Here is a 14,170-nt window from a genome sequence, read left to right on the forward strand (position 1 = left end):
GATCTTAGATATGAAAAAAAGAATGACACCCTATTAATGTCTCGTAGCCTCCTGTTTATAGATGTGGTGCACAACACACCGATAAACAAGACTCTACTAGACACGACTTTGCAGACAACCCCTAGGACGAACCGCTCTGATACCACTTTGTCACACCGTCATCTTGATAGGGCATGATGAGCACCCGACTCTCATCAGAGTCGAGCGAACCCTTAAACGTTCGCTTTACCAAAACCTGTCATTTCAAAAACTTTTTAAACATGGAACTTTTCCAAATAAAAATCATTGTCTTTATACAGATTATGAACACTTTCAATCAATTACGTACTTTAAACCAACTGAAATCATCTGAAAATACATACTCTTTTAACATCTACAAATGATTCGCACTTCTCGACGCCCTATCCACAGGAAATTGTCTGCAAAGTCTCTAACATATACAAAATACCATGACATAAGTACTTTGACCCGACAATCCCGCGGGAACACCTTCTAGCAAAGTCTTCTACTCATCTGGGTGTACCTGCGTGGCATGAAACGCTGCCCCCGAAAAACAGGGGGTCAGTACGGAATATGTACTGAATATGTAAAGCGGTAACAAATCATAACCACAGCTTAATTTAGGAGAGAAGAAATCACAATCAAACTCAATACCTGCAGCCTTCGCTGGAGAAGCACAAATGTATACACGAGGTCTCAAAACAATCCTTAAGTAAATAATGCAAGCGAATACACATTCTTTAAGCAAATAATGCAATCTAACACACGTGCCGCTTCCGACATGCTAACCAAATAGTCCCTTCGGCGGCTGCTTCCGGCATAGTAATGAAGGCCCTTCGGGCAGCCGCTTCCGGCTTAATAACAATGATGGCCCCTTCGGGCATGCCGCTTCCGGCATAATAATAATGATGGCCCCTTCGGGCAGCCGCTTCCGGCTTAATAACAATGATGGCCCCTTCGGGCATGCCGCTTTCGGCATAATAATAATGATGGCCCCTTCGGGCAGCCGCTTCTGGCTTAATAATAATGATGGCCCCTTCGGGCAGCCGCTTCCGGCTTAATAATAATGATGGCCCCTTCGGGCATGCCGCTTCCGGCATAATAACAATTATGTCAACACAACTTAATCCACGAATATCCATACAAAGAAATGATGCTATGGAGTGTAAACATAAATCGTAAATGAAACAAAATAGTAAAATCTCGCACCCCCTTCGGAGTGGTTTTAAAAATCTAAATAGTAAAATCTCGCACCCCCTTCGGAGTGGTTTTGAAAGTCTAACCTTAGGTTTCCTTTAATATAAAACTGATTTTTCTCGAAATTATTAGTGAAACCATATGCGCAACTCAATTGGCATAACATAAACTGAGGCCATATGTTATATAGCACGCTCAGACGCGTCATGAAATTATTTAGAAAAAAAAAACCATTATGGACGTCATGTATGAAATCAAACCCTTTTCATTTGTCTCCTTCGAGACTCACAAATTTAAATGTAAAATGCATAGGTAAGAGAAAGACCTTATGAATGTCCACTTCGGGATTTAGACAGCGTTATGAAGTCGCACAACTTCAGAATGCCCCTTCGGGCTTAAGAGGTCAATGAACTCAGGATATCCTACATCTAGGAATGATTTCATTATGGATATTGTTACACTACGTTTCCAAAACAATCCGAGTTAGCATATGAAAGTTAGGAACGTTATTCCATTTATAGAAACCTCTACGAACGGTTTAAAGCAATCCGAGACTGTCTACGAAAGTTAGGGACATTAACACTTATAGAACTCCTTTAAAAAAACAAGAACCTCTTTATGCTTTGTTCGTTATTCAATCATATGATAATCTCGACAATACTAAGCATACTCACATCAAGAAGTGAATAAGAATCATTAACAACCTCAGAATCAAGAATAGAGTTACCCCAAGATACGTATCATAACTTACTTAGCTCTAGGACATGCCAAAAGAAAGAAAGGGTAAGCCTTACATACTTTGACCACTTTCTACGCTAATCCGAACTTAAGTCTTTGGCTTCGCAAGATGTACAACAATATTCATACGTACCAAACATTAGCCATAAACACTTAAGAGTCCAATTCTAAACCAACACTTTATTTACAGAAATTTCAACAACATTTCCCCTGTAAATACAACCATCCCCGAGAATCCAACTCGGCTAAATCATCAACGACAAATCCGAGAATTCAACTCGGCCAAATTATCAACAACAATACCAACAGTCATTCTAACAATATCAACAATCAATTAAAAACGCATTCCAACATTAGCAACTTCTTTCTACAAATTTCGACGGCGTTTCATTTATGTTCAATTCATAATTGCTCACATATTCAAGTACTAATCCGACCCCTTTCAAACAATATTCAAGAATTCTTCAAACAATCCGCACAATATTCGAAATAATTCAACCAATATGCCAATCCACCCGAAACCTTCCAAATGCAACAAGAACAACAACAACACATTTCCTTCCTTCAAGTTCATGAATTATACCAACAATTCACACACTAACAACATTACCTTTACAAAAAGTGACATTAAAATCACATTAGCTTCTAAAACAACTCTCCAACACTTACAACTTCAACTAGAATCATCAAACTTTCATTTCCATCATAGATTCCATTGCAACAACAACCAAAATACTTAAGAAAAATTGATTCATTCTCTTCCATACCACACAATAACCACACGGCCACAACATATATCCATATTTTCATGAATTTCATCCACTTTTACCTACTACAACATACATAACCATCCATAACATATAAGAAGAGGATTAATCCTTACCTTTTTCCTTTAACTTCCCACTTAGCTAGGATTTGTAGCTTGCGAGAATGAATACTTTACTTGCTCCAATGACTACTTCACTTGGCTAGGGACCTTCCAATTAGTAGAAATACTAGGAGAAAATAATTTTTGATCAAATTTTTCCAAGGTTGTGGCTTGATGTATATGGCCGAAATGCCTTGTTGGTTTTTCTCCTTCTCAGAGTTTCTTAAGATTTCTATGGATGAAATGATAAATATGACCATTTAATCTCTTTTATACACATGCACAATTTTTCCATATGGGCCAAGGCCCATCCTAGCTTGGACGGCCACATGGCCCCTTATTCAAGCCCATTTCTTTTTTTTTTTGTAATTCATAAAAAATTATTCTCCAAATTCTGAATTTGCCTTAGCCTTTCTTAATATTTCCACATCAATAGCTTTCATAAACAAGTTGTGTGCTAAACAAGATCAAAAATATAGTCTTGTCTATAACTTCTTGCAATTGTCTTGAATTATCCGAATACGCAAAATACGGGATATAACATCCTCCCCCCCCCCCCTTTAGAACATTCGTCCTCGAATGTTCAACTGGCCTTATGGGGTCTTATAACACTTCGGGGAGATCTCTTTTATAGCTATCACATACAGCTCATTCTTCAAACCACATATCCGCTTTGGAAATTTAGATTACCTGTAGGCATAGGGAATAAGTAGGGGTACTTCTTCGTCATCTTTTCTTCGGCTTTCTCTATAGGATTTCTTGCGCACTTCCCAGGGGGTCACCCATCCTAATATTTCTCTCAACTTAGCACGCTTAACCTAGAAACTTCGATGGAATTCGGTGCATTAATGCCGATATAATCGCATCCACCTCTTCGCGTGACTTTCATTACATGATCTGAAGCAAGTCGAAGTCTTACAGATTCCGAGACATTCTCGTAACACGTCTTTCTCCTTAACAATCACTAATTTTGCCTTTTCAATCCCTAATGTTCACCTTTCACCTTCATCCCCGAACTTTACATTTCAATCATATTTCAATATTCTTACGTTATTCAACATGCCTCTTCCGCACCGTTACGTATCACTGTACATTGTAACTGCTAATGTCATCGGTCGCTTTCTTCTGTCGATGTCGTCCTTTAGCTGAAATCAAAAGTTAGTACAACGGACTTCATTTCCTACGACTGGACTCTATTGCACGATCTTAGATATGAAAGAAAGAATGACACCCTATTAATGTCTCGTAGCCTCATGTTTATAGATGTGGTGCACAACACACCGATAAACAAGACTCTACTAGACACGACTTTGCAGACAACCCCTAGGACGAACCGCTCTGATACCACTTTGTCACACCCTCATCTTGATAGGGCATGATGGGCACCCGACTCTCATCAGAGTCGAACGAACCCTTAAACGTTCGCTTTACCAAAACCTGTCATTTCAAAAACATTTTAAACATGGAACTTTTCCAAATAAAATCATTGTCTTTATACAGATTATGAACACTTTCAATCAATTACGTACTTTAAACCATCTGAAATCATCTGAAAATACATACTCTTTTAACATCTACAAATGATTCGCACTTCTCGACGCCCTATCCACAGGACATTGTCTGCAAAGTCTCTAACATATACAAAATACCATGATATAAGTACTTTGACCCGGCAACACTCCGAACTGAGATGGAGCTCGCCAATCCCGCGGGAACACCTTCTAGCAAAGTCTTCTACTCATCTGGGTGTACCTGTGTGGCATGAAACGCAGCCCCCGAAGAACAGGGGGTCAGTACGGAATATGTACTGAATATGTAAAGCGGAAACAAATCATAACCACAGCTTAATTTAGGAGAGAAGAAATCACAATCAAACTCAATACCTGCAGCCTTCGCTGGAGAAGCATAAATGTATACACGAGGTCTCAAAACAATCCTTAAGTAAATAATGCAAGCGAATACACATTCTTTAAGCAAATAATGTAATCTAACACACGTGCCGCTTCCGACATGCTAACCAAATAATCCCTTCGGCGGCCGCTTCCGGTGTCACGACCCAGCCCCGTGGGCCACGACTGGCACCCTACCTGGGTACCCAGACCAAATCACATATTCATTTACCAAATCAGAACGTATTTCAGAATTTCATAAAAGTCATATCAACATAGGTTATATCAAAATATGTCTTAAGCGGTCGCACAAATCAAAATGTCATATCGAATCCAAACGGAGTGGCAGAATAGACATCGCCGGTCATAAGTGCAAATATAAGCATAAGGGCCATTTAGGGCCATCATAACAAACTGACCGCTGTAAGACCAGAAAACAAAATCAAACAAACATACATAGGACCCTCGCCCTACATATATGACTACAGGCCTCTACGAATTCAAAACAAAGACATATGGTGAGACAGGGCCCCGCCGTACCCAAATAGTCAAATGTACAGAATATATACATAGCAAAAGAAGTCTGTACCAAAGGTGGACTCCGAGTCAAGAAGGAGTACTCCGAAATAGCAGAGAGTGAAGCCTACAGTGGAGGATCACCAATATCTGTACCTGCGGGCATGAAACGCAGCCCCCGAAGAAATGGGGTCAGTACGAAATATGTACTGAGTATGTAAAGCACGGAGTACAGAAATATGAGCCAAAACTGAAAGCAAACCGGATATCAAAAGGGAAGTACCAATCAGTATGTCAAAATCCGTATCAAATCATATACATATACATAATGCAAACGAAATCATGCAAATGCTCGAGAACGTGGTCGCCACTCCGACGCTGGCGCCACACACAGCATAACACCAGAAGGTTTCGAATCTTCGTACATCCCCGAACACAAACATAAGTGAGCGTATCGCATCACTAGCCATATCACAGCATAACTCCAAACGGAACCCGACCCTATGGCGAGGCCTCGGGAACCGTAACACAGCATACGACCGAATTATCATAGGGCGCACGAATCATAACCGGCCCGGGAACCGGTGAACGAAGTCAAAATAAGGCACGAGCGGAGTCGTGAGCAAACAAATGCAATTTATATTTCAAAATAGCCTTTCAAAACTTAATAATCTCATAAGTCATTTCATAAACCAAAATAGTCGAATGATTAGTTCATACGAAAGTTTATCTCACAAATTGTTTCCAAAGTGGTACGTATGGCTCAAACGAAACTTACATATCATAATAGTCAAAACATATTTCATAGAGGGAAGTTTCAAGGTCGAAGATCTCATATCGAAGTTTATCTAAAAAGGGAGCCCAATAGGACAAATAGGGCGTCTCGAGGTTAGCGGGCCCACCTCGAGTCAAATTGAGGTGGCGAACATAATTTACGAATATTTAGAGGCTAAAGATCATACATAATGATTTCAAAGTGACCCGATCACATTTCGATAGGTTTCGGACATTTGAGTGCATTCTAGCCAAAACAGAGCCTTTAGGCTTCAATTGAATTGAATGAATAGTAGTCATTTTGTAGATCGGGTTTCGAGGAGCAGAAATGCTCCGGAGGTTCCAATATTCACCTAACATACTAAGACATGCCAAACGAAGAAGTGGGAAGCTTTACATACCTTATGGACGTCTTATGCTTTCCTTAAAATCAAATCCCGTTTCGTCCAGAATCTGCAAATGGTCAAAGTTACCAATTAGAGATTCTTAGGCTTAAGATTTCCATTAACTTGATTTTTGTCTACCGAAATTTCGGCAGCATTTCCCCTATAAATCTAACACCCCCGAGACTTAGCTCGGCTCAAAATACATCAACAACAACAACCCAAACGTCATCAAACAACACAAACCATAATCAAATCATTCTAGCTTCAAAGTTCTATCTTACTACACAACTTGGCAACTTTCATTCAAACTCCACAATTCCAATTATGTTCCAAACCATATACAAAATTTCCCGAAGTTCATTACTTTCCATATTCTATCCAAAACATCAAAAGCCACGACGAACATTCTAACTTGCATCGTTTCATTCCGAATTCACTAACATCAACTAAAAGTCACATTTAAAGTCTTTTAGTATCATAGATGTACAATGATATACACAAATATACCAAAGGTATATACTTTCTGATAATATTCCGAAATCATTTTCCAACACCAATTCAATTCGTTAAACAATCATTTACGTCATAAATGTCACAACGACACAATAAACAAACCAAACAAGATCAATTCACATTTCTTTCTTCTTCCTAGGGCACACGGCCATGACATCAAATATACATACACCCACGGTTTTGCACACACATCAAAACGACGGAATTCTCGTCTATTCTCAATCCTTAACACATTCATACCAATTCCATAACATTAGAGTAACAAAATTCTTACCTTTTCTTGAAAATCCGACTTGTCGCAAACGTGATTCTTCCGCCAAACTAATTGTACCCTGTTGAAGAGGGTCTTGAGTACTCTACAAATATGTGAAAATCATGATTTTTGGATTAGAATCAAAGGCTTGGGATTTTTTTTTTCCTTTCTCCTATTCTCGGCCGAGAGCCTTATCTATGGTGTTCTTCAATTTGTTTTTTGTTTTTGATTTAATGCTTGATAATTACATAGAAGATGTGGATATACATCAACTTAAGGGTCATGTTCAACTCACATGACCACTTAATAAGAGGCTTGGGCCAAGCCAAGTGGCCGACCACCTCTTTGATCTTGGGCCCAATCTTTGTTGTTCAATTTTCTTGGCCCAATTGATTAACGTCCCGTTTTGTAATTCCTGAAACTAATTTCCGAAATTCCAAATTTACCCTCGGCCTTCCCCGATGTCTTAACATTAATGATTTCATAACCAACATAGTCATATCCACTAAAATCAAAATATTTCCTCATAACACACAAGTCTTGATTATTTCTCGATTTCCAATTATACGAAAACACGGAGCATAACATTCTCCCCCCCTTAAGAACATTCGTCCCCGAATGTTAAATAAACCTTATAAAGTCTCATGACCAAGGCGGGGGAGTTCTTTATTATTAGTGGCATACAATTTTTTTTTATCAACCAACATAACCAACTGAAAGGTTTAGATTACCTGTGGACCTCGGGAACAAGTGAGGGTATTTCCTTTTCATCTCGTCCTCCGCCTCCCAAGTCATCTCCTCCCGATTATTGTTGCGCCACAGGACTTTGATGGAGGGCACTTCTTTAGTGCGTAGTCTCCGCACCTGTCGATCCAGAATAGATACAGGCTGCTCGTCATAAGATAACTGCTCCGTCACCTGAATGTCATCAACTGGGAATATCCTGGAAGGATCACCAATACATTTCCGCAACATAGACACATGAAACACCGGGTGTACGGCCTCCAAGTCGGATGGTAAGTCTAGCTCATAGGCGACCTCGCCTATCTTTCGATAGATCTGATACGGCCCAATGTACCGGGGGCTCAACTTACCCTTTCTACCGAATCTCATGACACCCTTCATGGGCGACACCTTCAGGAATACCCAGTCGCCAATCTGGAACTCTAACGGTCGACGTCGTCTATCTGCATAAGCTTTCTGTCGACTCTGAGCAGCCAATAATCGTTCTCGAATAAGCTTTACCTTATCTACAGCTTCCTGGATCACATCTGGCCCAATCAGCTTAGTCTCGCCCACGTCAAACCAACCAATGGGAGATCTGCATTTTCTGCCATAAAGGGCTTCATACGGTGCCATCTGAATGCTGGAGTGATAACTATTATTATAGGCAAACTCAATAAGCGGCAAATGATCATCCCAGCTGCCCCTGAAATCAATAACGTAGGCCCGCAACATATCTTCGAGCGTCTGAATAGTGCGCTCGGCCTGCCCGTCGGACTGAGGGTGAAAAGTTGTACTAAGACTCACCTGAGTCCCTAATCCCTCCTGAAATGACCTCCAGAAATTAGCTGTAAACTGGGCACCTCGGTCAGTAATAATAGATATAGGGACTCCGTGAAGTCTGACTATCTCTCTAATATACAATCTGGCATAGTTCTCAGCCGAATAAGTAGTCCGAACCGGAAGGAAATGGGCTGATTTTGTCAGCCTGTCAACAATAACCCAAATAGAATCATACCTGCGTGAAGTGCGTGGTAACCCAACAACGAAATCCATATTAATCATCTCCCATTTCCAGGCTGGAATTTCCATCTCCTGTAATAATCCACCGGGCTTCTGATGCTCGATCTTAACTTGCTGGCAGTTCGGGCACTGACTAACAAACTCAGCAATATCTTTCTTCATGCCGTCCCACCAATACAAACACCTGAGATCCCGATACATTTTAGTGGAACCAGGATGAACAGAATACCGAGCATTATGGGCCTCGCCCATAATCTGCCGCTGTAAGCCCGCAACGTCCGGTACACAGAGTCTGCCGTCGTATAATAATACTCCTTCAGGCGAGATCTCAAACTGAGTCTTTGCTTTATTAAGAGCCACATCTTTATACTGAATCAAAAGAGGATCTTCAAACTGGCGCTGCTTTACCTCCTGAATAATAGATGATTCAGCAACTGCACGAACAGAAATCCCAGAATCTCCAGAATCCGCCAAACGAACTCCGAGGCTGGCCAGCTGATGAATATCGCGAACCAAATCTTTCTTACCAGATGGTACATCAGCCAAGCTGCCCATAGACTTGCGGCTAAGTGCATCCGCTACCACATTGGCTTTCCCCGGATGGTACAGAATATCAACGTCATAATCCTTCAGTAACTCAAGCCATCTTCTCTGCCGCAAATTCAATTCTTTCTGCTTAAAAATATACTGGAGACTCTTATGGTCCGTATAAATATCGACATGGACCCCATATAAATAATGCCGCCAAATCTTCAAAGCATGAATCACCGCGGCCAACTCAAGATCATGAGTGGGATAATTCTTCTCGTGCGGTCTGAGCTGCCGGGAAGCATAGGCTACGACTCGACCGTGCTGCATCAACACACAACCTATCCCAATACCAGAGGCGTCACAATAGACCACATACCCATCTGATCCCTCTGGAAGAGTCAAAACTAGTGCTGAAACTAACCTTTCTTTCAACATCTGGAAGCTGCGCTCGCAGGCATCGGTCCACAGAAACTTCGCTGCTTTCTGAGTAAGCTTCGTCAGTGGTGCTGCAATAGAAGACAAATCCTCCACGAACCTGCGATAATATCCGGCCAATCCCAGAAAACTGCGCACCTCCGTCGGTGTAGTAGGCCTGGGCCAATTCTGTACAGGCTCAATCTTCTGCGTATCGACCCGAATACCGTCTGCACCGACAATATGGCCCAAGAATGCCACAGAAGTCAACCAGAATTCACATTTGGAGAATTTAGCATATAACTTCTGCTGACGGAGAATGCCAAGTACCGTCCTCAAATGATCTGAATGCTCCTTGGCTGATCGCGAGTAAATCAGAATATCATCAATAAACACAATAACAAACATATCCAGAAAAGGCCGAAATACCCGATTCATCAGATCCATAAATACCGCTGGAGCATTAGTCAGCCCGAAATACATAACTCTGAACTCATAGTGCCCGTACCGGGTCCTGAAAGCAGTCTTCGGGATATCTGACTCCCACACTCGCACCTGATGATAACCTGAGCACAGATCTACCTTCGAAAAATATTTAGCACCCTGCAGCTGATCAAACAAGTCATCAATCCGGGGGAGGGGATATTTATTCTTAATAGTCACCTTAGTCAGCTGCCGGTAGTCAATACATATCCGCAGTGACCCATCTTTCTTTCTAACAAACAATACCGACGCTCCCCAGGGTGATGTGCTGGGTCTGATAAAGCCCTTATCCAACAAATCTTTCAGCTGCTCCTTCAACTCTTTCAACTCAGCCGGTGCCATCCTGTACGGGGGAATAGATATAGGCTGCGTATCCGGCATCAACTCTATAGTAAAATCAATCTCCAGCTCAGGCGGAAGGCCAGGAAGCTCGTCAGGAAATACATCTGGAAACTCACTGACGACCGGAACAGACTGAAGGGTAGGTATCTCCGCTGCAGTATCGTGCACATGAACGAAATGATAGATATAACCCTTCTGGATCATCTTCTTAGCCTTGAGGTATGAAATAAACTTACCCCTCGGCGATGCTGTGGATCCGAACAACTCTATAACTGGTTCCCCTGAAAACTGGAAATGGACTACCTTTTTCTGGCAGTCAACATTAGCATAACAAGAAGACAACCAGTCCATACCCATAATGACGTCAAACTCAAGCATGTCTAACTCTATCAGATCAGCCCTAGTGCAACGATCATAAATAGTCACAGAACAATCCCTATAGATCTGTCTCGCTATAACAAAATCCCCAACTGGCGTAGCTACCTCAAATGGCTCTATAGGCTCAGACACTATCCCAATTTTACTAGCAACGAGCGGGGAAATATATGATAAAGTAGAACCAGGGTCAATCAATGCATATACAGATCTGGAGAAAACCAGTAATGTACCTGTGACGACGTTTGGCGAAGCCTCCTGATCCTGGCGGCTGGCCAAAGCATATATGCGGTTCTAGGGACCGCTAGAACCTGAAACGCCACCGCGGCCTCGACCGCGTCCTGCCGGTGCTGGCATACCTCGCCCTGCCGGGCGTGCAACAGATGGAGCAGATGATCAACCGGCGGCTGACCCTGTCGGCTGAGCCACACTACCAGAACCGCTGGCCAACGGACAATCTCTCATAAAATGGCCCTGACCACCGCACGAAAAACAAGCTCCAGTAGCTCGATAACACTCCCCAAGATGAGACTTCCCGCAATGAGGACAACAGGGCCTGGGTGGTCTGGTCTGGCTGGGACCTCTAGCCATCTGTGAACCTGCCGCTCTGGAGCTCTGACCGGCACCAGACGGTCCCGCACTGTCAAATCTCCGGCTGCCTGACTGAGTACTCCGGCCGGACGGAGGTAGCTGTCTGCCTGACTGCTGCTGCTGAGGCTGTCCGCCTGGAGAATCCCCGGAATAACCTGCGGACCTAGCCCTCTTGGGCGGCCTCCTGTCCCGGTCTCTACCAGAATGATCAGACCTGTGACGGTCCTCCATACCCATCGCATAGGCCTGAAGTCGGGCAATGTCCATATCTGTCTGCAATGACACTGCCATACAGTCGTCGATCAAATACCGATCCAATCCCATAACATATCTGTGCATCCGATCGGACATATCTGCTACCACGGCCGGTGCATATCGGGCCAGAGAATCAAACTCAAGATTATACTCGCGAACACTCCGACCCCTCTGCTGCAAATGTAAGAATCGGTCGGCCCGTGCCCGCCGCAACTCTGGGGGTAGAAAGTGGCGGGTGAAAGCAGTCACAAACTGTCCCACGTAGCTGGGGGAGCACCCTCACCCCTGGATAACTCCCAAGTCTCATACCAGTGAGTGGCAACATCTCGAAGCCTGTGCGAAGCCAGCTCGACCGACTCGGTTTCTGAAGCCCTGCCCAAGTCCAGTGAGCGCCGCATCCCCCGAATAAAGTCATGGGGGTCCTCGTCGGGCTTAGACCCAAAAAACTCTGGAGGGCCACATAATAAAAACTCCCGAACTCTCAGGCTGTCCCGCTTGTCATCATCATCATCGTCCCTCCGTCAGCGTCTGTGAGCCTGTCCTGCCACCAGTGTAGTCAACAACTGTACAGCCTCCCTCAGGGTCCTATCCTCCACCCCTGGCTGAGGAGCTGGAGTCTCGGGAATGGGTACACGGACCTCTAGAGCTGCTGAAGGTCCTGCTCCAGGCTGTACTAGTGGGGGTGTAGCAGACCCCTCAGAATGAGGCACAACCTCAGGCAAATCATAAACACGAGCCCGGGTAGATCGCTGTGCCTGACTAGTCTCCCCCATCCTCGGGTTGCCCTTCTGGGCCGCTGTTGCCTTTTTCGGAGGCATCACTGCAAATACAAGAACGAGTCAGATCAGAATCATCCTAATAGCACAGCTCTATCGCACGATCTAAGATTCCAAAGAAAGTAACATCCTAAATGCCGTGTAGTTCCCTGTGTATAGATGTGGTGCACAACACATCGATAAACAAGACTCTACGAGACACGGCCTGTAGACATTCCGAGGACAAACTGCTCTGATACCACTTTTGTCACGACCCAGCCCCGTGGGCCGCGACTGGCACCCTACCTGGGTACCCAGACCAAATCACATATTCATTTACCAAATCCGAACGTATTTCAGAATTTCATAAAAGTCATATCAACATAGGTTATATCAAAATATGTCTTAAGCGGTCGCACAAATCAAAATGTCATATCGAATCCAAACGGAGCGGCAGAATAAACATCGCCGGTCATAAGTGCAAATATAAGCAAAAGGGCCATTTAGGGCCATCATAACAAACTGACCGCTGTAAGACCAGAAAACAAAATCAAACAAACATACATAGGACCCTCGCCCCACATATATGACTACAGGCCTCTACGAATTCAAAACAAAGACATACGGCGAGACAGGGCCCCGCCGTACCCAAATAGTCAAATGTACAGAATATATACATAGCAAAAGAAGTCTGTACCAAAAGTGGACTCCGAGTCAAGAAGGAGTACTCCGAAATAGCAGAAAGTGAAGCCTACAGTGGAGGATCACCAATATCTGTACCTGCGGGCATGAAACGCAGCCCCCGAAGAAAGGGGGTCAGTACGAAATATGTACTGAGTATGTAAAGCACGGAGTATAGAAATATGAGCCAAAACTGAAAGCAAACCGGATATCAAAAGGGAAGTACCAATCAGTATGTCAAAATCCGTATCAAATCATATACATATACATAATGCAAACGAAATCATGCAAACGCTCGAGAACGTGGTCGCCACTCCGACGCTGGCGCCACACACAGCATAACACCAGAAGGTTTCGAATCTCCGTACATCCCCGAACATAAACATAAGTGAGCGTATCGCATCACTAGCCATATCACAGCATAACTCCAAACGGAACCCGGCCCTATGGCGAGGCCTCGGGAATCGTAACACAGCATACGGCCGAATTATCATAGGGCGCACGAATCATAACCGGCCCGGGAACCGGTGAACGAAGTCAAAATAAGGCACGAGCGGAGTCGTGAGCAAACAAATGCAATTTATATTTCAAAATAGCCTTTCAAAACTTAATAATCTCATAAGTCATTTCATAAACCAAAATAGTCGAATGATTAGTTCATACGAAAGTTTATCTCACAAATTGTTTCCAAAGTGGTACGTATGGCTCAAACGAAACTTACATATCATAATAGTCAAAACATATTTCATAGAGGGAAGTTTCAAGGTCGAAGATCTCATATCGAAGTTCATCCAAAAAGGGAGCCCAATAGGACAAATAGGGCGTCTCGGGGTTAGCGGGCCCACCTCGAGTGAAATTGAGGT

This window comes from Lycium barbarum, chromosome 1 (assembly GCF_019175385.1).
Source record: "Lycium barbarum isolate Lr01 chromosome 1, ASM1917538v2, whole genome shotgun sequence".
NCBI classification, from domain to species: Eukaryota; Viridiplantae; Streptophyta; class Magnoliopsida; order Solanales; family Solanaceae; genus Lycium; species Lycium barbarum.